This window comes from Euprymna scolopes, chromosome 30 (assembly GCF_053919585.1).
Source record: "Euprymna scolopes isolate OS-2025 chromosome 30, ASM5391958v1, whole genome shotgun sequence".
Classification (NCBI taxonomy): domain Eukaryota; kingdom Metazoa; phylum Mollusca; class Cephalopoda; order Sepiida; family Sepiolidae; genus Euprymna; species Euprymna scolopes.
In genome coordinates this window covers 74,445,809-74,473,224 of record NC_136511.1, presented here as the reverse complement: position 1 = coordinate 74,473,224, position 27,416 = coordinate 74,445,809, and the positions used below count along the sequence as shown (strand labels likewise).

Genomic DNA, 27,416 nt, shown 5'->3' with positions numbered 1-27,416 from the left:
CTTCTCTCTTTTTCAACCTTTTTTACATTTTTTTACATTTTATTTTCGTTATTGTTATCCTATTTACTCTGTTAGCTGACTACACATTTTCTTGTATTTCTTATAAATGGTTTTTCGAGGCGGGCTTTAACGATATAAACACTAATCTTTCGCGCAAAATAACAAAATAAAATGACTTGTTTTGTTGTTTTAACATTTTTGCCGGGCTGGAATGTCATCATATCCGAATTTCCGACACAAAAAAAAACAATGCTAATTTACAGTTTATAACATTGTTAGCAAAAATAATTTCGTTAAGTATTTATTTTTTACCTTCAGAACAAATTGTATGAAATAACCTTCACTATTACAAAAAAGCGGACAATGCAAATTGCTTACGAATTGTGATTTTATTAAACAAAACATCCAAGAAATTGTAAGAAACGACGCGACTTTTTTCTTTCACGCAAAGATGCCTATACGGCTTAATCTAATAAAGTTTATAACATTACAAACAAAACTGTAGGTTTTAACATTACTAAAAAGGGGCCGGAATAGAAGAGTAGACGACTCGGAGTTTACCAGTACCGGTGCCAGGTGAAAACGTAGAATGGATATAAAAATGATCCGTCTTTCAATGTTATTGTTAAATAAATAACCGTCTTGCCTACTTTTATATTTTACAGAAATATCTAATAGAAATGTTTTTTTATATAATGATTTGATTGTTTATTTTAAAATTTTAACAATATATTAATTTATTAAATACTAGTATGGGTGCCCGACGTTGCCCGGGTATTTGGAGGTGTATGCTGAGCAAAAAAAAAAGATTATTTTTTTAAAATTTGACCTCTATTATGAACCCTAAACCTTTATTGTTTTATGCTCAAATCAAGTTATTAAGTTAGATCCATGTCCAAGAAATCTATATCTAAAATTTCAAGTGTTTAGACCCAAAATTGTCGGAGGAGTTTGGTAGAGTTCTCAAAGGGCAAATCGTTGATTTTGATCACTTAACAGCCAGATTTCTGGCCGAAAACTGATCACATAGATTTTCCCAAATCTCAGTATCCTGTATATCAAATTTCGAGTCTGTAGACTAAAAATTGGCAGAGGTATTACGTAGGGAAATGTACACAGACAGACAGACACACGCACAGACAGAAAGACACACAGACACGTTCACTTTTTTAGTATATAGATTTATTGCTTTATTTATATTATTTTTTTAGAAAAATAGAATGAAACGTTTTTGCTTTCGCAACATTAAAACATATTACTTCGATATTACTTCACAAAACTAAGTAATAACTTTTACAACTGTATTGTTTACATAAACACAATGGTTGCCTCTTACATAGCCAAGTAAGATATGTATAATATAATTACACAGAAAAAAAAAATATATTGTGTATCGAAAAATATTATTAAATTATGCATATAATAAACATGCAAATTCTCTTTTTTTTTCTTTTTTTTTATTACATTTTCACCCCAAACAAGGCAAATTGCCACTTTGGTGTAGGGGGCTACTATCAGCGGCAACAACTACTGGGGTACTATGTAGAGATTTGGGCAGCAAGATTTCGGTACACGTTACACTTGAACTTCTGCACTTCAGTACTGTTGGGGAAGCAGGAACCTGGAATGGAATTCCAGAATCTAGCGGTTCTGGGGATGAAACTATTGGAGTAAAAAGATCTTTTACATCTAGGGATCTCTACAGTGTGGGGTGGGATTTAGTAGCCTGTCGGGTTTGTCGAGGGTGCTCACGTCGTGGGGGTACAAGTGATTGCAGTTCGTTATAGCATTAACCATTAAAATACTTGCAGAAAAGGCAGAGCGATGCTACATTTCGTCGATGGGACGGAGGCTGAATCTTAGATGCCAGTTCAGGGCCTATCAGGTTTGTGACTCTCTTTTGAACCTTGTCAAGGAGCGAGAGACTAGTAGCAGATGCACCAGCCCAAATGTGACAGCAATACTCCATACATGGGCGAATGGTGGCCTTATAGAGGTACAGGATACTTTCGGGTGTCTAGCACGGTAGAGAGAGCCCACCTTTCTTGCAGCGGCCCTGGCAATGCCTTCAACGTAATTGTACCAACTCATGTTTCCTGTGAACATTAGGCCAAGGAGTTTGAAAGATGGCCTCTCAGATAAAGAGTCGTTGGCCATTTCTATAGGTGGTAGAGAGGGTTTCTTGTAATTATTGAAGGAAACTAGTTTAGTCTTGGCAGCATTGAACGCGACCAACCACTTTTGTCCCCATTCCACCACAGATTGGAGGTCTTCCTCTAGTGTTTCTGCCATTTCTTTAGAAATGTGTTTATTCGTCTTCCTGTCGTGCCTGCCATAGAGTGTAGTGTCATCAGCATATATACCCATCTCAGAGGCAATTTTGTCGAGGAGGTCATTTATGAATATCAGGAACAATAAAGGTCCAAGGATAGAACCCTGGGGCACCCCCGCATTTAAATCACATTGTTTAGATGTACGACTGTCGAGGACAACCTGGATTTTTCTCTTATCTAAGAAGGATTTAATTATGTTAAGTATTCTACCAGTGATACCGTATGATCTAATTTTCCTGAGGAGACCCTCATGCCATACCCTGTCAAAAGCCTTAGATATATCTAGAGCTACCGCTCTTCCTTCCCCCACTTTGTCCAGTGAATGGTATATACATTCAGAGATTACAGTTAGGATGTCTGCTGTGGAACGGGCTTTTCTAAATCCATATTGTTTGTCAGTCAGAAGTTTAGCATCTGTAAGGTGATGGACTAGAGCATTTCTTTCGTTTAACCCCTCCCCCCACTGAGCTACAGAAACGCGTGGCCGGGTAAAACTAGTAAAAAAATAATTCATTTATTTGAAAAAAATATATCCTGCATTGTGTTATCTGGTTTCTTACTGACTTTACAATTTGATATTTTTATTTGCTTATCTCAATAATTTCTCTATGAAGCGTGCGACATTATATTTATAACAACCCATTGTTTGATTGGCACCTAGGAGTCAGAGGTGGCCCCCGAATTCACCTGACTTTCTGAATTAGATTTTATATTTCATTTCTGGCGACACTTTGGGTATAAAAGACTGCCCAAGACGCCGTCCTCAACAGGGAGTAATTCACAACGTACCTAGTGATTACAAGACGTGCTATACGTGTATCTGTCTATCTTTCTCTTTCCCCCTTACGCCCACGCAAGTAAACTGTTTCTTTGATTGTTTTTGTGTGTGATTCTTGAAAAGCCATAAACCCACTTCATGCAAAGAGCTTCATAATTAAAAAAAAAGCCAACGGTCGGTGTGAGATGGATAGATTCCGATACAGAAAACAGCAATTCTTTCTTTTTTGTCAGAAACATCGTTCATGGAATATGAGGGCTAAAAGACAAAATAAGGATAACAGAGTTTTTTTTTTTAATAGAAATCGATCTAGACGAGCCATGAAGTCACTTAATGTAAGGAGCTAAAAAAATTGCAACTTCAAGGTGAAAAACTGTTTGATGAAAAAGATTCTGACTTAGAAAACTGTAATTCCTACCTCTTGGTAAGAAACATCGCTCATGGAATGTGAGGACTAAGGGACAAAAAAAGAGAAGCGAGAGATATGCGACTGATAAAAGTTAGCCCAAGACTCACTTTGTTTTTATTTTTTACAAAGGAGTCACTTATCGAGGCTCGGGGGCCATTCGAGGATAAGGGTTAATGAATGTAGTGTAAAATGTAGTAATCGTTAGTAGTGGAAATATGGTGAGTTGGATTACTTAAGGAGACGGCTAATCAAGAACTGGTTTACATTAGACTTGAAAACGACTATATTGTAGTCACCTGGAAAGCAGGGAAACGGAAGAGAGTTCCACTGCAATGCAGTTCTAAGAAAGAAGCTTTGTTCGTGGAATCTACGTTTAGTTTTGGCACAGATAAAGAGTGGGGGGGGTAATTATTGATAATGGTTTCAGATAAATGAGTGTTTTTCGTGAAAAAAGTTGGCAAGGTGGAACCACAGAGTGGAGCTTAAATGAGCATTTGCCATGAAAATAACGATAAAGCAAGAGACATGCTCACCACGCCTCTTCTGTGGGAAGGAGGTTACAGGAAAAAGAAAAGAGCATCCCCCACTAGGCTACGAATTCTATTTTGAACTCTTTGTTCCTGAAATCCATGCTTCTATCCTCTTTAAAAATACGAGAGAGTTATCGAAAGTAAATCCGATGGGCGGTTTCTATTATTTGAATTCAAAAATTAACGTAAGAATACAAGTGATTTCGTCGGTAGACAAATGCAACCTGCGCGTCTAACACGTGTCTAATTATGTGTGTACACATCAGAAAATGATAAAGCAACAAACTGTGTGTGTATATATGTGTGTGTATGTGTGTGTGTGTGTGTGTGTGTGTGTGTGTGTGTGCTGGATTGCTGATATTTATGTTTGCGTTGTTTTTTCTTAATCATTTTTATACAAATGCAAATATTACATGATCAGTTGTCATTGTGTGTTTATGTAAGGTGAGAACCATGCTTGTCAACGGAGACTTCAAAAGTTGATCCGATGCAAACGACTTGGAAAATAACCGATCAAGTTTCCAACAAACGAGTACCCAGCTTGAAAGACAACTTGACACTCGGCGTCAATTCAAACGTAACGATTTGCAACTCGTTAGAAAGTTTCCGACACAAAGCCCTTTCAGATTTTCTTTCAAAATCTTTTTTATTGTATAAGGGTGTATTTTATTTGAAGCATTGTGCGGAGTATGTATCTGTGATAATACATAAGGCCCTCCCTCCTCCTCCTCCTCCTTCTCCTCCAAAGCCAAGACCACGGCGAATGTAAAAAAAAAATGGTGTACAAAGGTGATCGGAAGTAAACTGTGTAATTAGCTGGGAATCACTGAGAGAGCGAACGTGGAAGTAGTCAGTTTCTATTCATCATGGATGGGTGTTGGTAACTATGACAAAAGACCGGACACAGGATTTCTGGTCATAAATTATCATTTTTAGTAGTGAAAACTGGAATAGGAGAAATCGGAACTTTTATGGATATTACAAACGAAATCAGAAAAATGTACCTATTTTTCCATGACAAAAACGATTCTTTGAATTGTTATTTTCTATTTGTTTTTCTTTTCAAACTTAACTTTACATTGATCGTACTGAGTATAAAATTATAAATCTTTATTGATTTGTAACAATCAGTAAACCTTGAACTTAAACATCACTTTCTCCACACACAGCTTTAATGTATAATCTATGCATATATTACATGATAATCCGAAAATTAGAAAATAACACAAACGCAAAAGTTAAAAAGATAATTTTTAGTCGCGTGCAAGCGACTCTATAAGTCACTCCGTCGGTCGGTCGGTCTGTCCGTAACACTTTTGTGCTTGACCTTTTTGGTTAAGATCAAAGGTATGTTTTTAATTGGTGCTGTTCTTAGCTTTTATAAGCTTTCTTGGCCTTTTGGCCAAGATCAAAGTGTAGTATTTGTTCCGGTAGATACTGCAAGCAAAGACCATGTGTGGGGAAAACCCCACTTATAAGACCTTGGTCAATGTAGGGGAGACCCTTCATACCAATTGTCGCTATCCAGCTCCCCTACTTCCCGGGTAGTTGGTCCCCATTTCCTCTTCACTTCTCACATTAAATATTGGCCTTGTGCCTAATTTGCTCGGTGGGGGAGCAAATAAATACTATTTTCTTGGCCTTTTGGCCAAGATCAAAGTGTAGTATCTGTCTTACTACGTGCTGTACTTATGTTTGTAACTTTGATATAAAGTGGGGGATCACTTTTCTGTATTTATCTAATGTAAAATCATCACCCACTTTACAACCAGTCAGTCTCAAAGCCATTCAAGTCATTCTCCAGATCCATCAAGTTGTTTTTGAAGGATTCCAGTTATTTTTAAGCATTCAAGTCATTCTTAAGCTCAATCAGTTCATCCTTAAATTCATTAAAGTAATTCTAAGTCATTAACTTTTTATTTATTCAAGTCACTTCAACTCATTTTTCGGTCATTTTGGTTTATCTTTAAGAATTTCATGTTAATCCTACATTCACGCATTCATTCATTACACGAGAGAACGCGACCAATGGCTATCGGCCTTGTTTTTACAGAATCGGTAATTAATAGGAATTGATAAAAATATTGGAATTGTTTAATCACTAATGAATAAGAATCAGTGTTGTTCGAGGAATTTTGCGTCTCGGACGTCCACAACAGAGTTAGACAGAGATTTATCAGATTATGAGATGAGCTGATTACGTCGAGTATCGATAATATTGGTTTCAACAGATAAATTATCTTAGTTTGGTCGTAGAGGAACTCAACTAAAATGTCCACGATAGAATTTGAGGGCGTTCTTTTTTTCCGCGACGATATCACATAGACCACAATTGACTTTTACATAACGTATTTGAATTTGGATGTTTGTCTTATTCTGTATTGCTTCTGAGATTAATATATATATATATATATATATATATATATATATATATATATATATATATTAATCTCTTTATCTATTTATTTAATATATATATATTAATCTCAGAAGCAATGCAGAACAAGGAAAAAATCTAAATTCAAATACACATAAGCTACTATATATATATATACATATATATATATATATATATATATAACTACTTATAACTATATATATATATATAAATACTTCATTCACTCACATAAAATTAATATACGAAAGTATAAATTTATGCGTAAACTTTAAGTATTTCCTTCAAAGTGCTCAATACGTAGGTAGAGCTAGTTAGTAAGTTATAAAATATATATGGCGATTAAGCTACACAGAATATTCCGCGTTTCATTCACTCTAGGACTCTTCAGGCTTATGCGCATAAGCCTGAAGAGTCCTAGAGTGAATGAAACGCAGAATATTCAGTGTAGCTTAATCGCCATATATATATATATATATATATATATATATATATATATATATATATATATATATATTACGTTTGTGCAAAAAATATCGTTTTCTCACATATGTTACTTTTATATGCGATTTCTGAAGTATTTCATTGATATATATATATATATATATATATATATATATATATATATATGTGTGTGTGTGTGTGTGTGTGTGTGTGTGTGTGTGTATAAGGGAGTAGTCACCAACAATGTGTATTTTTTAACATTATTTTATTATTCCGTGTCATGGTTTTTCATTGAGAATTATGTTTGGATCATTGTAATAATGTTTTTAAGTCATTGACGATTTCAATGACTTAAAAACATTATTACAATGATCCAAACATAATTCTCAATGAAAAACCAAGACACGGAATAAAAAAAATAATGTTAAAAAATACACATTGTTGGTGACTACTCCCTTATTTAAATATAAATCTTTCTTTCGTTGAAATTTCTTAACCCATTATATATATATATATATATATATATATATATATATATATATATATATATATATATATATATAGCCATGTTATACATCATTTTGAAGCGCGTTTTTCGCGTTCTCAATCTCTTCATTCACGTTTTGCAGGATTTTCGATAGCGCGTTTTTCGCGTTCTCAATCTCTTCATTCACGTTTTGCAGGATTTTCGACAGCATGGACAAAATTCAAATCCGCACGATTTTCTTGTTCCAGTTCAAACTAAGCCGAAAATCTGCTTAGAAATCAACGATTCGTTGGCCCACGAAAACACTAACGAACGTGTCGCACAACGGTGGTTCAAGAAATTTCGCCATGGTTACATGAGCCTCAAGAAATTTCCTCAAGAAATTGCCTCGAGAAATTTCGCAATGGTGACAAGATGAAAACGGTCGCGGCCGGCTGACTGCGGTTGGTAACGAACATTTGAAAGCCTTACTTGAAGCCGATCCTCGCAAAACCACACGAGAATCTGCTGTTGAACTTGAGGTCGATCACTCTACAATCGTTCACCATTTCAATAAGGAAGTCAAAAAAGTTGGATAAATGGGGCCGCATGAATTGAACGAAAATAAAAAAAATACGCTCCTTCTGCACAACAAAATCGACCCATTTCTCGAGCGGATTGTGACTTATGATGAGAAGTGGATCCCATACGACAACTGACAACGTTCAACAAAGTGGTTGGATGCCGGAGAAGCTCCACAACACTTCCCGAAGCCGAAATTGCATTTAAAAAAAGATTATGGTGTCTGTTTGGTGGTTTGCGGCCGGTCTCATCCATCACAGCTTCTTGAATCCAGGAGAAACGGTTACGGCGTAAAAGTACTGCCGACAAATTGACGAAATGTACCAGAAGCTCCAACGTATATGCCCGGGAATGGTCAATATAAAGGGACCAATTCTCCTCCATGGCAATGATCGCCCGCAGGTTGCTCAATTGACCCTGCAGAAGATGAACGAATTGAACTACGAGACTCTGCATCATCCGCCATATTTAACGGACCTCTCCCACTATTTCAGGCATCTTGAGACCATTCCTGCGCGGAAAATGCTTCAAAAGCCGAGATGATGTCGAATTAGCCTTCAATGACTTCATCTCATCCAGAACTTCGGATTTCTATGCTAATGGGATAACTAAACTTGTTTCTCGTTGGCAAAAATTCTAAAGGTTTTTATTTCGATTAATGAATTTTATTATTGAAAGGAGTTATGAGCTTTTGAAGTTGAACATAAAAACAAACGACAATTTTTGCATTAACCTAATATATATTATGTCAGCTCCTCTAAATACTCAGTTCTTACTGTTGCGAACTCTAAATTATAAATTAAAGCTAACAGGCACAGATTATGATGTCATAATTATAAGATCCCTCTCACTGTCTTGACATTTACGCTTTATGTAAATGTTAATTTCAACTGTATATCTCGAAGTTAACGTTGGCCGTGCGTTTTTTTCTTCCATTTTGATGGAGTCAGAGATGACTCCATGACCGGGTTCGAATCTTCTGACCCGCTTTAATTGCAACTCATTACATTGATGATTACCGAATGAACTACATACTTGTGTATGTAGTTATTAGTAAAATAATTATAGTAATAATTATGTGTGTGTGTGTGTGTGTGTGTGTGTGTGTGTGTAGAGAGAGAGAGAGTGAGAGAGAGAGATAAAGAGAGATAAAGATAAATATATAGATATATGCATATATAAGTAGATAGAGGTAGTTATAGATTTATATGTATATATATATATTCATATATATATACACACACACATATATATACATATATATATGAGCAAATAGTTAATAAAACATGTTAAAAACAGTATGAAAAAGAATTAAAAACATATTTAATCTGAAAAGGAAACATAAGTTAATAAGTGGATAGTCCTTAATCCGCGGAGTTTCGAAGTAATACTTTCCTTCTCATCAGAGAGTTGGAATTAGAAAAATGCGGATCGGATTTTGCATACAAAAGTATTTGATGAAACTGCAAGTAAGTCAAAGATCCTATTTGATAACAAAAAGTGAAGCAGAGGAAATACGGTGAAGAAAAAGGTGATTTCACGTGAATGGATAGTCTGGTGAAAGGTAAAGTATCCAATGACGGTAAAATCCAAAAATGTAAATCCAAGAAAGTTACTTAAATTTCCATTCGCACAAGTAAAATCCAAGAAAATCGCGTAATTGGAAGATGGTCCAAAATAATCCAAATGGCCGAAATCCTTGAAATAATTCACAAATATGTACAAGGAAAAGGGGAAAAATTCCAATAATATTCTTAAAAGAAAAATAAGATATGCGTTTAACACGGCTGCCGAGTCAAAGTGTAATTAAGGAAAATCAGTAAAGAAGAGGGGGAAAAGAGAGAAAAATTAAATGGTAATAGAATTAAATATAAAACAAGATGACGTTAAAAGGCGCGAACACGACAGGACAAAAAAAGACAGGCCAACTGAAATGTACAGGTTATTACTTAAGAAAATCTCAGCAAGAGTTATTAAAAGACACTAAATGGGAATAAATTAATTAATTAATTAATTGATTAATTAATAAAAAATAAATAAAAATAAAATATAAAATTTAAAAAAAAAATTAAGGGGAGACAAAGGCCGGTATCTGCAAATTCCGGATAAAGCAAGTAAATATGTAAATAAATGCATATAGTAAAATATAAGTAAATATACATACAGGATATGAATGTGTAGGTAGATTGATATATCTGATAGATAGGAATATTTAAAGACTAATTGCAGATAAAAAACGGCCAAGCAAAGAAGAAATAAAGAATTAAAATAAAGGATTATTAAGTTATAAAGTATTAAAATGTATGTAGAAAAAACGATAAGGTTAAAGAAAAAGTATGTATATCTGAAAGGTTAAAGTAATAGCTATATAATTTCAAAGTTACCATAATTAAATTTGGATTTATGTTTACAGAAAGAGATCAGGTCGTGTTTATAAATTTATTATATTTTTACCTTGAGGGAAGTAATTATAGTTATAGCTTAGGTTGTGCAGAGGCGACATGACTTAGTATAAGACTTAACTTTTTTATGATAGTCCATTTGATTGAGAAGGGCGTATTATTAGAATTAAGTTTTTTAATTAAAGTGGTTAGAGAAGTTCCTTGTTATCATTAGAATTATGGTTGTTAAAAGAAAAAATGTGGTTCGATATTCTTTTCTTAATTAATGTTGTAGTAGCGCCGATATATGCATGTACTTTATTAAAAGCTCGAGGTCTGATATTAATATTAATTTGATGATTTGTATTAGTTAAATAGTTTGAATTTTGTTCATTGTGTTCAACAAAGGGTGGGACAATGATAGTACGACGACTGTTTTGGAGGGGATAATGAGTGTTGTTAGTATTAGGATGGATGTTAGGAGAATTATTATTATTATTATTATTATTATTATTATTATTATTATTATTATTACTGCTAGTTGTATGATTGTAGATGGAGGGGCTGCTCGAGTGGTATATTGGATTAGTAACTATATCAGATGGAGGATGAGAAGAAGTATAACTTGAAAACGAAATATTAGTGTATGTTATGGGAGGATTGCGTGGGAGCTCAGTAATTGTGCATGAATATATAACATCTTTATGGATGCAATCATTATTGAGTGGGAAAAGATGTTTGTTATTACAATTACAGTTAGTTTTGGGTTTAATTGGGAAAGGGATTTTTTGGGCTGATTTAATTTTTTTGTTATTAGATGTTTAGATTCTTTGTGGTAAATTAGGCATTGTTGTATAAGAAATCCCGATTGAGTTTTTATTGAATATATGTGTGGGTATTTGAAAAAGCTTTGTACAATGTTGAAGAATTCCTTAGGTATATTAGTTTTGACATTTACGCTAAATGGAGGATTAAACCAAATATTTTTCTTTCTCCTGTTGCGACTGGGTGGGTTAGAGGTATTACGATTACTATTTTTGTTTGGATTATATATGTAGACTGGTACATTGTTATTGATAGCGGCAAATTCTGTTATTTGAACTGGTTTCTTGCGAGTCATATTGTGTGTGTGGCTACAGATTTAAAGCGGTCAGCAGGAGGAGCATAATGGTTGTATTTAATATTTTCCTTGTGTCCTGAGTTCCTTAAGGCATTATTGAAGAAAGTAGCATTGTGATTAAAAGTTTCTTTTTATCAGCAGAAAGAGCAGAAATTCTTCTAGAGACGGATGGTACTATAGGTTTTATAATTGGGTTCGGGTGGTTAGAAGATTTATGGAAGTATAAAAGCGTAAGATTAGGTTTATGATAGGGGCTATGAGTTTCGGTGTTAAGATTAAGTGTAACATCTAGAAAATTTGAAGTTTTTTGTTTGGTTCGATAATTATAGAAAGGCCAAAGTTATTAAAGAAGTTTTGTAATTTTTTAATCGTCTTGTTGTACTCTCTGGCCTGGCTGTTGTAGTAAAAAGGGCATCATCTCTATAAAAGCCCTCTTGGATATGTTTAAAGTGGTATTTAAGTTCTTTCAGTAAGAAGAGTCCCATTAAATCGGTAACTTCTGCAGAGTCAGAAGCACCCATTAAGATGTAAAAATTATCAGGGGTGCCATTTCTAGTCCAAAACTTATTGTTAAATTGTATAAGGGATTTTCTCGCTAGAAGAATTAATTTAATTTCTAAATTAGTTAAGTCAGAATTTCTTTTAGCAAAGATAAGAGTCGTATTTAAAAGGATCGGAGCAATTGATTGATAATAATTTTGGATGTCGAAAGTTAGGAAGTTAAGGAGGTATTTATTTTTAAGGGAAACAAACCAGTTAATTACGGAATCTGAATTTAGCCAAAGAGTGAAACTTAGGGATGATTCTACCTAAGAAATTTTTGCTTGCAGCACCTTATTCAGACTTAGATGAGCAGATCAATCTGATGGAGGGGTTGTCATAGAAATTAGGTTTATGATCCTTGAGGGTGAAGATAGGGGTACCCGGAGAAATTATTTCAGTGAAGTTATGAAAATTCATAGAAGTCAGTAAATGTTTAGCTTCAGAATTAATGGAGTCTAAAGTCTTAGAAGGGACTATTTTATAAGATTTATTAAGTTCTCTATACAAATATATATATATATATATATATATATATATATATATATATATATATATGTAGAATAGTCAAGTTTATAGTAGTGTTTGTCATATCAGCAGGGACAAATATATGTTTATTCTTTTTAACTTTTTCGGCAAAATTATTTATTTTTCGAGTAACCGGATTATAAAGATATATTTGTTTCTTAAATTTAACTTTTTGACTAACTTTAACATGGAATTTTCAAACTCCTCAAGGTATTTGGGATAGGCAGATGTTATTAATCCGTAAAATTTGGCAGCAATTCTATCGATTTTCTGTTGTATGCATAACCCGATCCCCAATTTTGCTAATTCCTACCCTCTGATGAGAAGGAATATATTTCTTCGAAGCTCCGCGGATTAAGGACTATCCACGTATTAAGTGTTTCCTTTTCAGATTAAATATGTTTTTCACTCTTTTTCAAAGTGTTTATAATATGTTTTATTAACTATTTGCTCTTATTTTAAGCTCTATCTCCTATTTGGTTTTATCGAGCTTTTACATCTGGTTGAGATTACATTATACATATTAATTATTTGATATTTATAATATACTTTAGTTTTAACATCTTGGATCATTTTGGTAAATTTGATTGTAATTTTATTTCATATATATATATATATATATATATATATATATATATATATATATATATAGTTTGTCTGAGAGATAGATAAATAGATAGAGATATAGGAGTAGATACATATAGAATTAAAGCTATAAACAGATAAATTTATATGGCTAAGTATCGCATTGTCTGTCAAATTCAAAATTTTACAGCAAGTGATTGGACATACTCAAATCACTAGTACCTACTTAATGTAAATGCCCCCGACAAACCAGACAAGCAGCAAATTACCACCCCTAAACTATAGATGCTGTAAAGTCTTCTACTAAATAGCTTCTTCCCTCGAACTGTTGAATTCCCTCCCAGGCCCTTAACTACCTGATTCTACTAACATGCAGAAGTTCAAGTATAACATGAACAGAAATTTTGCTGGCCAACTCCCTACTATGTCTCCCGGCAAATTTGGTCACTATTAATTTGGTCACTATTAATAGTCCCTTACGACTTAGCAGTACGGTTCTTGTTTGGAGTGAATAAACTGTATATATATATATATATATATATATATATATATATATATATATATATATATATAGAGAGAGAGAGAGAGAGAGAGAGAGAGAGAGAGAGAGGGAGAGAGAGAGAGAAAGAGAGACAGACAGACAGAAACAGAGACAGAGAGAGAGAGAGAGAGACAGAGACAGACAGACAGAATAAGAAACTGTTTAGGTATATATGCATATGTATTTAGGGTAAGAAACTGATATGTTTCTTAGGATGGCTTTTTAGTGTCCAACAGGAAAAAGAAGGAATAATATATTGCTGTGCTGAAATAGGGATGAACGGCTGATGAAAAAACAACACAGAATTTTGAATGAATTTGGAGTTAGCCAAAGTAGCGACACCAAAGAGCGTGACATTAGTAAAAAGGACGACGGCATGTGGAGCAGTAGCTGCTCCCTTCTTTATTCTTTTGGGTGGTATCACTTTAAGATAAATTGTTGCTTTGGCAACCGCATAAATAAATATTAAGACTCGATTAAGAAACGATTCAAAGCGTAGTGTGTGTGTGTGTGTGTGTGTGTGTGTGTGTGTGTGTGTGTGTGTGTGTTTTAGTCCAAAGAATGCGAGAGAACGAAAATAAAGTTCTTTTGGGCAAAAGATTATTTAAAGGGCATTTTGCATTTTATACATCAACAAATAGCAAATACATGAAAAGATTTGTATTTTTCATATTAATTATTTTGTGTGTGTGTGTGTGTGTGTGTGTGTGTGTGTGTGGGTGTGTGTGTGTGTGTGTGTGTGTGTGTATGTGTGGTTGCGTATAATCTATGTATATACACTAGGGACCTCCAAACCGAACGATTGAATTCAAATATCTATTTCACACGATGCAATTTTAATATAGGTAAATATTATCATAAATTTCAGTATAATCCTAAATAAGACTGATCAACTAAACTACGTTTCTACGTGAATCCCATCTCTCTTTCGTTTTATAATATCCGTACAATATATCGGCATTTTAATCTTATATAAATCGAGAAAGGTTTAATAAATATATCAGATTTACTGTTTTTTAATTCATGATGCTGTATTAAGTGGAAATAAATGGTTTATTCTTATAAAAATGCACAATAATAATGTACAATGATTCTTCCTTTATCTTTCATTTATCTATATCATTATTGTTTATATAATTATATTACATATTATATTATGATATTATATCTATTATTATATTATATATTATATTAATATATTTTATCGTTTATTATATTATTATAATTATCTATATTATTATGCTGTAATTTATCTTGTTATTTCTTTGTTTAGTCCGTACGTTACGTTTGAAATACGGCAAATATAATTTTTAAAGCAAAACTGCTTTCAAAAGGATAAATTCGCGAGACTTGGCTTTAAAAAGGCCAATCAGGCAACCTTGTACAGTAATGTGAGCTTAACCTACCTCTGATGTAACCTCGTTTTCGAATATTATTGTAATAATAATAATAATAATAATAATAATAATAATAATAATAATAACTAGCGAGGCCTGTGGAAATTCCACAGCGGCATTTTTCATATGTAATATATTGTTGCTGGGTATTATATGGGCGTTCTGTTCAGCATGAAGGAAGGCACAATCATATTATTCTAGCTCTTTTATTAAAACTGTACCGCCCCCTTACTAAAATAATAACGTTGATATATTTCCTGGCCTGATTATTTTATTACAAACACACTGGTCAGTTAACTCACATTTCATCATTTTTCATAATTATTTAATATGTTACTATGTTGGACAATAATTTATCCTAATTTTAACCCACATTATCGCCTCTACCCTTACTAAAATAAAAAATAATTTATTGTAACTCACATTTCATTATTTTTAATAATTCTTGGATATGTTACTAATTTCGACAATAATTTCTCATCATTTAAACGTACCATAACGCACACCCTACTAAAATAATAAGCATCCTATAGTGTATAGCCAGATTATTTCGTTACAAACACACCAATCAATTATCTACCATTTCATCATTTCTCATAATTATTGGACATGTTACTAATTTCGACAATAATTTTTCATAATTTAAACCATCCTTATCTCTCTTTACTAACATAATAACTTTCATATATTGTCTGGACTGATTTTTTTATTATAAACACACCAATCAATAAACACACATTTCATCATTTTTCGTAATTCTTGGATACGTGACTCATTTCGACCATATATTTTTGTAATTAAACCTATCCCTATCGCTCTCTCTTACTAAGATAATAACTTTGATATATTGTCCGGGCTAATCATTTAATTGCAAACACACTAATGTATTAAATCACGTATTATCATTTTTCATAATTCTTGGATATGTTAATAATTTCGACAATCATTTTTCATAATTTAAACCATCCTTATTGCCCTCTCCTACTAACATAATAACTTTGATATATTGTCTGGGTTGATTATTTTATTATAAACGAACCAATCAATTAACTCACATTTCATCATTTTTTTCCTAATTCTTAGATATGTTACTAATTTCGACAATAGTTGTTTATAATGAAACCCATCCTTATCGCCTTCTTTTACTAAAAATTTAACTGTGATATATTGTCTAGGCTGATTATTCCATAAAAACACAACTATCTATTAACACATTTCCTGGCAAAGGGTACCGCAATTATAGGAGCCTATTATGCTTCACTTTTGAGGAAATTAAGGGAAGCTATCAAAATCAAGAGGCGGTGCAAGATCAGCAAAGGTGCCCACCTTATTCAGGACAACGTTCCGGTCCACAACTCGCATGTCGCCAGATCAGAAACACGAGCGTGTGGTTATGAAATCCCTCCTCATCCTCCCTACTCTCCTGACCTTGCACCCTCTGATTTTCACCTGTTCCCAGCCATCAAGTTGTGTTTGAAAGGAAAGCGTTTCCCAGATGATGCAGCCTTGATTTCTGAAGTCACGTGTTCAAGTCTATTATAAATAGGTTTTTGTTAAACAGTCCTCTTAAATGATTAAACCATAGCCAAGTTCCAATATAATCGATCATAGTGGTGTTGTCTCACCGGCCGTCTGACACATTAATACTTATCCTTGAGTGGCTCTTGCGTCTTGATAAGCGATGGCTTGAATTGAACAGCGTATTACCATTCTTCTTTTTAGTTTTTAATTTTCAAATTATAAAAAGAAAACAAAAAAAAAATCAACTTTTCGTCGCGGCGCGAACGCAGACCTTACAAAATTATTCTAAAAGCGTATATACAAAGTTAATACCATAGATGGGTTTCTTGACAAATAATACATTCGACAATATCCGTGTTTTATCTTGGTATATTGCTTTGTTTTCAATTGTATCCGAGGACAGTAAGATTGATAGAAACCTCAAATAGAGACAGTGCTTTATATCACGCATATTCTTTATGTGTTTTGTGTGTGTGTGTGTGTGTGCGTGTGTGTGTGTGTGTGTGTGTGTGTGTGTTTATTTTTTAGTTAAGCATTCGGCGTAGGATCAGATTGTATCCCTTATTTTCTTGCCTACCCATGGGGGCAAAATTATAAAACAAGGCCGAGTATTAATTTAAAGTTTTAATCCGGCTACTTTACAAAGGTTACACTTGATTGGAGCATTGACTGAAAATAGAATACAAGAGATACTACGCTTTGTATTAATTATTTGCGGGGAAATTTCTATTTACAAATTATGCACGAAGCCATCACAAATGTGAGGGGTTCGAATGTGTGGCGATGACGTGTGATTACTTTTTATCTATTCTCCTTTTAACTAGACTTATTTTAACTTTCTCATAAAACACCATTTTCTTTCATTTTCTCACTAATTCCGCATCGCATTCATTTCAGCAAACTCTACAATAACACATTTACCAGAAGATCGAGCCTACTTCAAATATCGTCAATGGTTTTAACTTATATTTATTCACATAATATTAAATATTTGATAAAAATATATCGAGGCGTAGAACAACGGCAGAAAGGTGATGTTGGCTCAATGGTTAAAAATGCCGTGTGACAACTGACAGTCCACAGAAGCACTTTCTCTTAGGAATGTTGGCGACTCCGCATGGTCTTTCCCATAAGTAACCGATATCGAATTAAAGAGATTTTCTACTAGAATGATATTGGGGAAACGAATGCAAACATAAATCATCATGAATGGTGCTTCAAAACAAAAAACAAGGACGAAAAAAAAAACATGAAATGAAAAACAAACCATACAAAATATATTGCAGGATAATAAGACCCTTACAACCTTTTTTTGTGATGGATCGGTTTTCTGGTATGTTTAGAACCGAAAACAGACCGACAAATCTCGAAATACGAGTAAAGTATAAGCGGGAGTAAAATTAATAAATACAAAAGTTGTTTTCTTTTTTTCATTCATCACCACTATATTATCATCAAAACGGATGACTTAGATTTTATCTACTTACCCATAAAGGACTGTTGAAATACTGTATATCTATAATATAAAGCTGAACGTCTGTGTGTGTCTGGTCACGATTAGGCTCCTATATGGTTGACTATTGTAGAAAACTGATTACATATAATGATAGAAGATGTATCGAAACACAGAAATGGGTATGTTTGGTCTGGCATAATGATGATTCTTTAAAATTGTGGGGTTTGCGTACGCGCCTCGTCCACAAAGTATGGAAATAAAAAATTAAAAATTAAAAAAAAACGTTTACAAGTGTTTTTGATATAGATGTACATAATAATACTTTGATAAGTATGTTTTAACTTAAATAGGGATGATGTAATAAAATTGTGGGGTCTGCGTTCGCGCCTGGCCTCCATAGAATGGAAATATGCACAAACTTTAATAAAGACTTTTCATATCTATAGATAGGTAGACATATATATATATATATATATATATATATATATATATATATAGAGAGAGAGAGAGAGAGAGAGAGAGAGAGAGATAGATAGATAGATAGATAGATAGATAGATAGATAGATAGATAAAATTATTTATGAAAAAAAATAGATTACTGGAGTGCCATCAGCTATAATCGAAACGGAAACCAAAACTTATGAAGAATTCTTGGTAAAATTATTCAGGACAAGAAATGAAAGTACATAACAATTAAGCGACCAGGATGTAAGCGTGACACAGAAAACAACACTCACGCTATCGTATTAATATATAGATAAAGTAATGAAATAAGATAAACCTCAATATGTCTCAACGTCTAAAAAAAAGGGGGGTTGTACGTGCACACACATACACACAGAATAGGCACAAGTCACTAGCCTTAGCCGACAACACTCGAAAAGCAAAGCAGGTTTTAGGAGAGACACTTTTACGTTTTAAATTTAGCTAATTGTTTCTATCGTTTTCAAAGCGTAAGTTTCGTAGTAAAATGAACTGTACTTTTCACTTAATCCTACATTATATCTGTCTCTCCGTTATGAATAGAGGCTGAAGTAAACCCGACACAGGCGTCTAAATATTGGTACCCATTTTTTTCTGATGTAAAACCGACAGTACCGATGTTCTTCTGATATTCGATGATACGTATATAAATGAATATTACGCTTTTATTTTATTTTTTCTTATAATAGAAAACTCTTCTTGGGTTCTCTCCCACTAACCTCACGGACGAGAGACAATTGATGCACCTTGTAAGAGTGTATTCGTGTAATTAGGAAGTAAGGGTTGCGCAATCTGCAACCACATCTCTCCTGAGTCGGCATTGTCTGATTCCAGTGACAAGAAGAAATCTAGAACGACTGGATACAATGCCGAGATAAGCACATACAGCATCTGGTATTCTTAAAATGTAATCCATTTTAGTACTAACCAGACTCAACGATGCTTAACTTCGTGACCTACGTTATTATGCCATGTAAATACACCTATATATATATATATATATATATATATATACATATATATATATATATATATATATAGAGAGAGAGAGAGAGAGAGAGAGAGAGAGAGAGAGAGAGTTAGAGAGCAATTTTTATTTGGCAAGGCTTGTCTTATTTAAAATATTACATCTAATAATATTTTGTAAGCCGAAAATCACTGGATTTGCATACCAGTAGATATATTTTCATTTCATTATTCTAAAGTATATATATATATATATATATATATATATATATATATATATATATATATATATATAATTCAAACTGTAGTATCTGTTCTGTCCTCAGCCAGACGAAGAGTGAGAGAATACATCCCAGATCACCAGTCCAACAGTGGCTTTGTAGTTGTCGAACTGGTGTGTTGCTCTGGGGAAACAACCCTTACAAGCTTTGCCTTCTCTCTGATTATGGGAAAGTCACTTGCTATTCAACTGAAGCACCTCTACAGGGAATGACAACAGGGCTACTAAAGCGTTTTCTTAAGCCAGAGTACATTTAACCTAGAGTGCTGGGTACTGAAACCCCAACCACTTAACCTGGTGATGTCTAACTGCACTTCATCCTTTCCGTTCGCGATTACTAAAAACAAATGCTGGTGTTTTTCGAGAATAGCTAGCATAAGCGAAAATTAAATGCTGGTAGAACATTACATTTTTGCATGATTAGTGACATTTATTAGATTTATTTCTATCAGTATTTTATTTAATTTTTTATTTTTGAGGTATTATCGAGGCTCAAGTGAGCCCACCATTCTTATTTTTCGTTCTAACTCAACAGGTTTTACACTGCTTTTATTTTTCACTAAAAAATTAAAACTATCTGAGTAGGTAGAAGAGTAAGTTAGCTTGACTTTGGTAACAGTTGTTTTTGCGTGTTTATTTTAGCCTTTTTTTCTATGTTGCTTATTCTGAAAAAAAAAATCACAATTTTTTTTTTCTAGATTAAGGCCATTTTTATTTTTGTATCAACATGTTGATACATGTGGATTTTTTTCTCCATACTAAAATAAATAAATAAATAAACTTAGGTCTAACGTTGCCCTCATTGCAAGAGGAAGGGATATTTTGGTGTGGTATAAATACGAATTTTTTTTCTTTTTTTTTAAATATATTGCATTCGTTTTCTTTTACTTTGAATTGAATCGACCCTTGTTTGCACGTCTTGTTCTTCTTCTTTCTATCCGTTTGCTTTTATAAATTACCCCCTTTTCCATGCCCGACCTTCTCATATGTTTACTCCTTTCGTTATTCGTCCTTGCCCGCCTTGTACGACTACTACCTACCTCACCACCACCTCACTTCCGGTCCCGTACTCTGTTTATCCGCGCAGTCGACTCGACCGATTGCCAAGAGCAGATATTTATATCATCGCCGGAAGAAAGAAAAAAGAAATAAAAACTAACACGAGCACATAGATAGACCCACCCTCCCACACACGCACACACAAGATTCAAAACACAGACACGAAGACCATGATGAGTTATAAACCACCAAACCAAACAGGCTGGTATCAAAGGCTTATTTAAAAAAAAAACAAAAAAAACATCGTGCCTAACAGTTCCAACGGACAAGTGTTTTCAAACATATTTTTCTAGTTTTCCTTACTCTTGTTCCTCAGCAGCAGCCTTCGTTACCTTGGTAACGCGATCACGGTTATAAATTCATGGTATCGTTCAACTGAACCGGACGATAATGGATGCCGCAGTGTCTGCTGTACAGGGATGGCGGATGGACGTTGCTCATCTAGCAAATCCGTCCGGTCAGTCTTCAGAATATAGACACAATTTAAATGTTTAAAGCGTAGATAACGTCTAGCGTTTTCCAAATCTCCATGCATCAAATAACCAATAATTACACTCATCCCCCCCCTATCTTCCAGTGGATTAGACGCAAGGTTAAGTGTTGGTTTGAAGAAAGTATTTCTGTGGAATTAACTGGATTCGAACTTGTAACACACAGGTTTTCAGTTTGTGTCGTTAACAAACAAACCGCCCTCATCCCTATCATAATTACATTTGAAGTAACGTGAAAATTGCATGCAATATATATATATATATATATATATATATATATATATATATATATATATGCGTGTGTGTGTGTGTGTATGTGTGTGTGTGTGTGTTGGTTGGTTGTTTTTGTTTTACGGTATATCAACCCTTTTCGGGCTATTTTTAATTGAAGAAATTTTTTTAATAGAATATAATCGTTGCTTTCAAGTCGGTTTCTATTTAACCTATAGTTGGGACCCTAACAGGTACTACCAGTGGACCAGTGAACCTGGGAGCAATGATAATTAAAGGGTGGCTCCACACTCCCCAAAGCATGCAAGCTGGGTCTCACCACTGGATATAGTTTAAAGTCATATCCAGGACCGTGTGTGTGTGTGTGTGTGTGCGTGTGCGTGTGTGTATTGTATATATATTATAAATATATGTGCGTATGCGTGTATATGTGTGTGTATATACATAATTATAACTGATTATTTTTATACCTACAGACACTAGTGTTTCATCTTTGAAATCGCCAGTGCAGGAAGTCAGAATTGCCGCTATTCGAAGGATCCGAACACACCAGCGAAGACATCTTTGACTCCATTAACAAGGTACATAATTCATAGTCCACCGTTTACCGCAACGAGATTAACATTTATAAAACCAAACACAGGCGTAAACGTCATTAAGAACGATCTACAGTGATCAAGCGACAGGGCAGTTGCGATATACACATTGCAATTATCAGTTTACTTCGGATATATGCTAATGTACTAATAACGTTTCTCGTGTTTTCTCATGCGTAACATTATAAGCAAGCTGTAATATAGCAGATGTATGAAGAACTTTTTTTTTTATTTGTACGCGCAGTATATCATGTTATGTCGATTTGTAATTTGGTCGGTGTACTAATACAGAAGCAATTAGAACTCCAATGACATGCGCAGTCGATGCCTACAAATTTCCTCCTAGAAAATTTAGCGCCAAAGACAAATCAGTTTCCGAATAGATTTTATCAGGGCGAGACATGCTTCCTACTCTGTTCATGTCCTGCGCAAAAACAAACTAGGAGACAGCAAAAACGCAAGAAAGCCATATTCTGTTTGTGAGAAAAAGCCAACTACTCTCATTATGATCCAGTATCTACGTTGAAAAACGTTCTCAGTTTTTAGTGGAGATGTTGGGATATTGGTATTGCTTGTGGCATTTCCATAAATATTCAGTTTCAGTCAGCTGCTATCTCTACATCATATACGTTCTGATACCAGTGGCTCTTACCTTGGAGAGGCTTCATGTTTTGACAAGCTTCTGGACTTGAACTTTACTCCTGACCTGAAATGGAATACGTTTATCAAATCCATTGCCAAGGTCGTTGGAAAAATGGTGGGATCCTTCTACCGCTCAAGTCGATATCTCACTCATGATGCAATTCTCTACCTATATAAAAGCCAGGTACGGCCAACGATGGAGTACTGTTGCCACGTCTGGGCAGGAGCTGCGAGAAGCAGCGTATCCTGCTTTTACAGAGTTCTAAATAGACTTCGTAAGTTAGTGGGGGTTCTTTTCTCTTCTCTACGGCCTCTTTCCCACAGAAGAGACGTTGTGAGCCTGTCTCTGCTTTATCGTTATTTTCATGGTAAGTGCTCAGCTGAGCTCTAATCTGTGGTCCCCTCTCGCCAAACTTTCACGAAAAACACTCGTCTAGCCAAAACCACTATCAATATTTCCCAGACTCTTTATCTGTGCCTAAATCTAAATATAGGTTCCATGAACAAAGTTTCTTTCTTAGAACTGCACATCTGTGGAACTCACTTCCGATAGCCTGATTTCTAGCTGGCTACAATCTGATTGTCTTCAAGTCCAACGTAAACAAGTTCTTGATGAACCCCCTCCCTAAGTAATCCAATTTACAAAATTCCCACTACTTATGTTTACTACGTTATAATCATAATTATAAGAACTCAGACCGGTATCATACAAGCAGGATTCTACATTCGCTAGGACGATGTCATCCAACAAGATAACACATCAGGTAAATTAATGTTAGCTTTTTGAATGGGAGATAATATATAATCATTTTTAAAATCAAACACTGCCGCAGTTCGAACAACCCATGGAAGCCGCAGACAGGAGGTAATAGATTCTGGCTTCGACCTCCTTTGGACGACACACGAGTTTAGGTCTTCTGATCTGCGATTTTTATTGCTGTGTGCGTTTTTAATGCTGTATGCGTTGCTGCGTTGTGTCATTGTTCAATATAAGAAGGTCGATATATATATATATATATATATATATATATATATATATATATATATATATATATATATATATATAATATAAAGCTGAATGTCTGTGTGTGTGTGTCTGGTCATGAATAGGCTCCTATATGGTTGACTATTATAAAAAACTGATTACATATGATGATAGAAGATGTATTGGGAAACAGGAATAGGTATGTCTGATCTGGCAACACGGTGGTTCATTAAAATGTCGGGGTCTGTGTTCGCGCCTGGTCCACAAATATAGAAATAAAAAAATTAAAAATTAAAAAACAACGTTTACAAGTGTTTTAGATATAAATGTACATAGAATACTTTGATAAGTATGTTTTAACTTAAATAGGAAAGGTATAATAAAATTGTGGGGTCTGCGTTCGCGCCTGGCCTCCATAGAATGGAAATACGCACACACTTTAATAAAGACTTTTCATATCTATCTACGTAAGTATACTTTGATAATTATGTTTCAGTTTGAAGAAATATGGTATAATAAAATTATGAGGTGTTCGTTCGCGCCTGACCTCCACAGAATGGAACTATGTCACAAAGTTTAACAAGGTTTTTTAATATAGATCTAGAGTTTTTTTAATATAGATCTAGAGTTGTTTCACACCGTTCTCTACTCCAAATCGAACGTGAAGTTGTTAAGAACCCTGGGCAGACAAATCGAGAAGTCTTTGACCAAGCCGGATTGAAGAATGTTTCAAAAAGTACTCGATTTCGCCTTCTGTAATACGGGGAAAAGTCTGGTAAGCCTAGGACAAACCCACCGTTAAAGCAACACCACATAGAAAACCGATTAAAATGGGCAGGGGACAACATGAAAACGGATATTTCCAACCTTTTGTTCACGGATGAAATGCGTGTCACTCTCGATGGCCCAGATAGCTGGTGCAAGGGATGGCTTCCAGATGGACGACATTGTCACCAGAGTTAAGGCGCCAACAACCTGATGGTGAGATAATGATTTGAGCTGGGATTATCGAAGTTGGCCCATGCAGAGTCACAGAAGGCGTAACAAACAAACGTAATTTTTAAAGATAATTTAATTGCAAAATTAAATCTATCAGAATACATATCTGTTTCATTTGTAAAGTCGGTCATTTTACTCTTCAGTTTTTTCTTTTTTCTTTGATTCATTCAAATTTTCAATTATTTCGTGATCCTTTAAAAATTGTAATTTAGAAGTCTTTAAACTGTCGAATAGAAAGTCATTTAAATTAGCCTTTTTTCAATCTTCGGCAACTACTCATGTAATTGAAGTTTATCAGGCTATTTACATCAAATATAATTTGGAAACCAGGTTACATTAACAAAATTAAAGTTTTATGACAATTTGGTCCAGTTAATAATTTAATGATCAGACGATATCGTAATTTAAATTTTAAAATCTTTTTTTTTTTTATTGCAAATGAAACTATTTCCTGGCTTTTAGTCATTCAAATTTTCAATTATTTCGTGATCCTTTAAAATTTGTAATTTAGAAGTCTTTAAACTGTCGTATAGAATGTCATTTAAATTAGCCTTTTTACAATCTTCGGCAACTACTCATATAATTGAAGTTTTTGAGACTATTTACATCCAATATAATTTGAAAACCAGGTTACATAAACAAAATTATAACAGTTTGGTCCAGTTAATAATTTAATGATCAAACGATATCGTAATTTAAAATTTTTATTTAAAAAAAAATGAAAATAAAAGTATTCCCTGGCAACGTCGAATAAGGACAGTGATACCATAAGACCATACGTTTTATTATCTTCTCTGGTTTAAATGTTTTGATTTTTGCAGTAGTTTGTCGCTTTATCGGCATTGAATAGAATCTAAAATCGCTTTTAACTGACCAGGTGTGAAATGGAGCCTGTTGAATGCCAAGCAGTCACCCGGTTTTTGTATTTGAAAGGACTCAAACTACAGGATACTTTTGATGAAATGAAAGAAACTTATGGTGATAATGCCCCATCATATGACCTTGTAAAACGCTGGCATCGTGAATTCAAACATGGCTGGAAGTATGTGGCAAGATTTGTACAGGGTCTGTGGAAACTATCATTCATGACCATTTGCAGATGAATTCCCAGGTTGCTCACACCATTCCAGAAGCGAGAACGCGTCGAGTGTTCGAGGATGAATTTTGTGTTTTTTTTTACATAGGCGTCACCACTTATCAAGGCCGATCGGCCACTCAAGGTGTGCCAAGAAGATGATTTAAAGTTTTTTAAAAGACTGATTACACATGATGAAACCACTATGATCCAGAGACCAAAGCCCATTCAATGCAGTGGAAGCACTTGGACTCATCACCTCCACAGGTGCAGCCCTCCGCTGGCAAGGTTATGCTCACAGTCTTCTGTGACCAGGACGGAGTAGTGATGTCAGATTTTCCGGCAAAAGGTACCATAATTATAGGAGCCTATTATGCTTCACTTTTGAGGAAATTAAGGGAAGCTATTAAAATCAAGAAGCGGGGCAAGATCAGCAAAGGTACCCTCCGATGTGGGACAACGTTCCGGTCCACAACTCGCATATCGCCAGATCAGAAGTACGGGCGTGTGGTTATGAAATCCTTTCCCATCCTCCCTACTCTCCTGACCTTGCACCTTCTGACTTTCACCTCTTCCCAGCCATCAAGTTGTTTTTGAAAGGAAAGCGTTTCCCAGATGATGCAGCCTTGATTTCTGAAGTCACCCGGGTGTTTGTTAAAACAATACATGAATACTCAATTATGAAATATGATAATGTTGTAGCTTACAGTTTAAGTCATCTCTTTTTGGCTTAAAAATTATTGGTATATTTACGATTACTGAATTATATAAACCCAGTAAAATTCGGAATACTACAAATAAGACTATATATATATATATATATATATATATATATATATATATATATATATATATATATATATATATATATATGTCATAAATCACTCGCCCGCCAGTCGATAAAATTTCTTTAAATAAAGAAACGGGAAAAACTCATTTATTTTACGACCCTCAAATATGTGGTGACTTAGAACGACCTATGTCTCACCATTTGGTAATTCTTTCATCTCTAGCTGTGAGACCGTTGGAATATCGTATTGAAAAAAGTGGTCACGCTAAAGGTCAACACGAGGTCAAATTTACACATTCAGCGTTTAGTCAAAATGTAACCTTCATTTAGCTCTCTGGTTTTGAAAGTTACTTGGCAAAAAAAATTTTTTTTCGACTCTACAAATACATACACTTCATGCTTACAAAAGTAAAGATGAACATTTGAATGAGGGAAAAAAACGCATCGTTCCGTCAAGCATCCGAAGAAATGATTCTTATTTCTATGTAACAATAATATGAATGATGCTATATAAAGAAACTGGTGTCGTATTTTAACGTTTTGTTGAATATTTACTGAAAAGTTTTTAGTAATAAAATAGTTGACTTACAAGAGGTAAACAAATATTTTCTTGTTTTTCTCAAATCTCAAAGACTGCATATATATATATATATATATATATATATATATATATATATATATATATATATGCTCACCCATTCTCACCCTAAACAAGAAGTATTACCATATTGCCACGTTGAAGGAAAGAGGCTACTATTTCGCCTCGTGTGTAACAGATGATTGTGGGTAGTTGGGTCGCGAAATATCTGCTCA

The 27,416-nt window shown here is 34.2% G+C and overlaps 1 long non-coding RNA gene and 1 pseudogene across 7 annotated transcripts in view; one reads left to right on the top strand and one right to left on the bottom strand.

The window, feature by feature from the left end:
• Positions 1–27,416, bottom strand: part of LOC145254839 (uncharacterized) — a 467,813-nt gene that overhangs the window by 345,733 nt on the left and 94,664 nt on the right. For 3 of the 7 annotated variants that reach the window (XR_013863810.1, XR_013863808.1, XR_013863809.1), the window contains exon 2: positions 24,607–24,714. The exons of the other annotated variants lie outside the window; for them this stretch is intronic. This is a non-coding gene — a long non-coding RNA (uncharacterized LOC145254839). The remainder of the gene's footprint in view (positions 1–24,606; positions 24,715–27,416) is intronic. 7 annotated transcript variants of the gene reach the window in all.
• On the top strand, positions 5,679–5,824 carry LOC145255027 (U2 spliceosomal RNA; annotated as a pseudogene).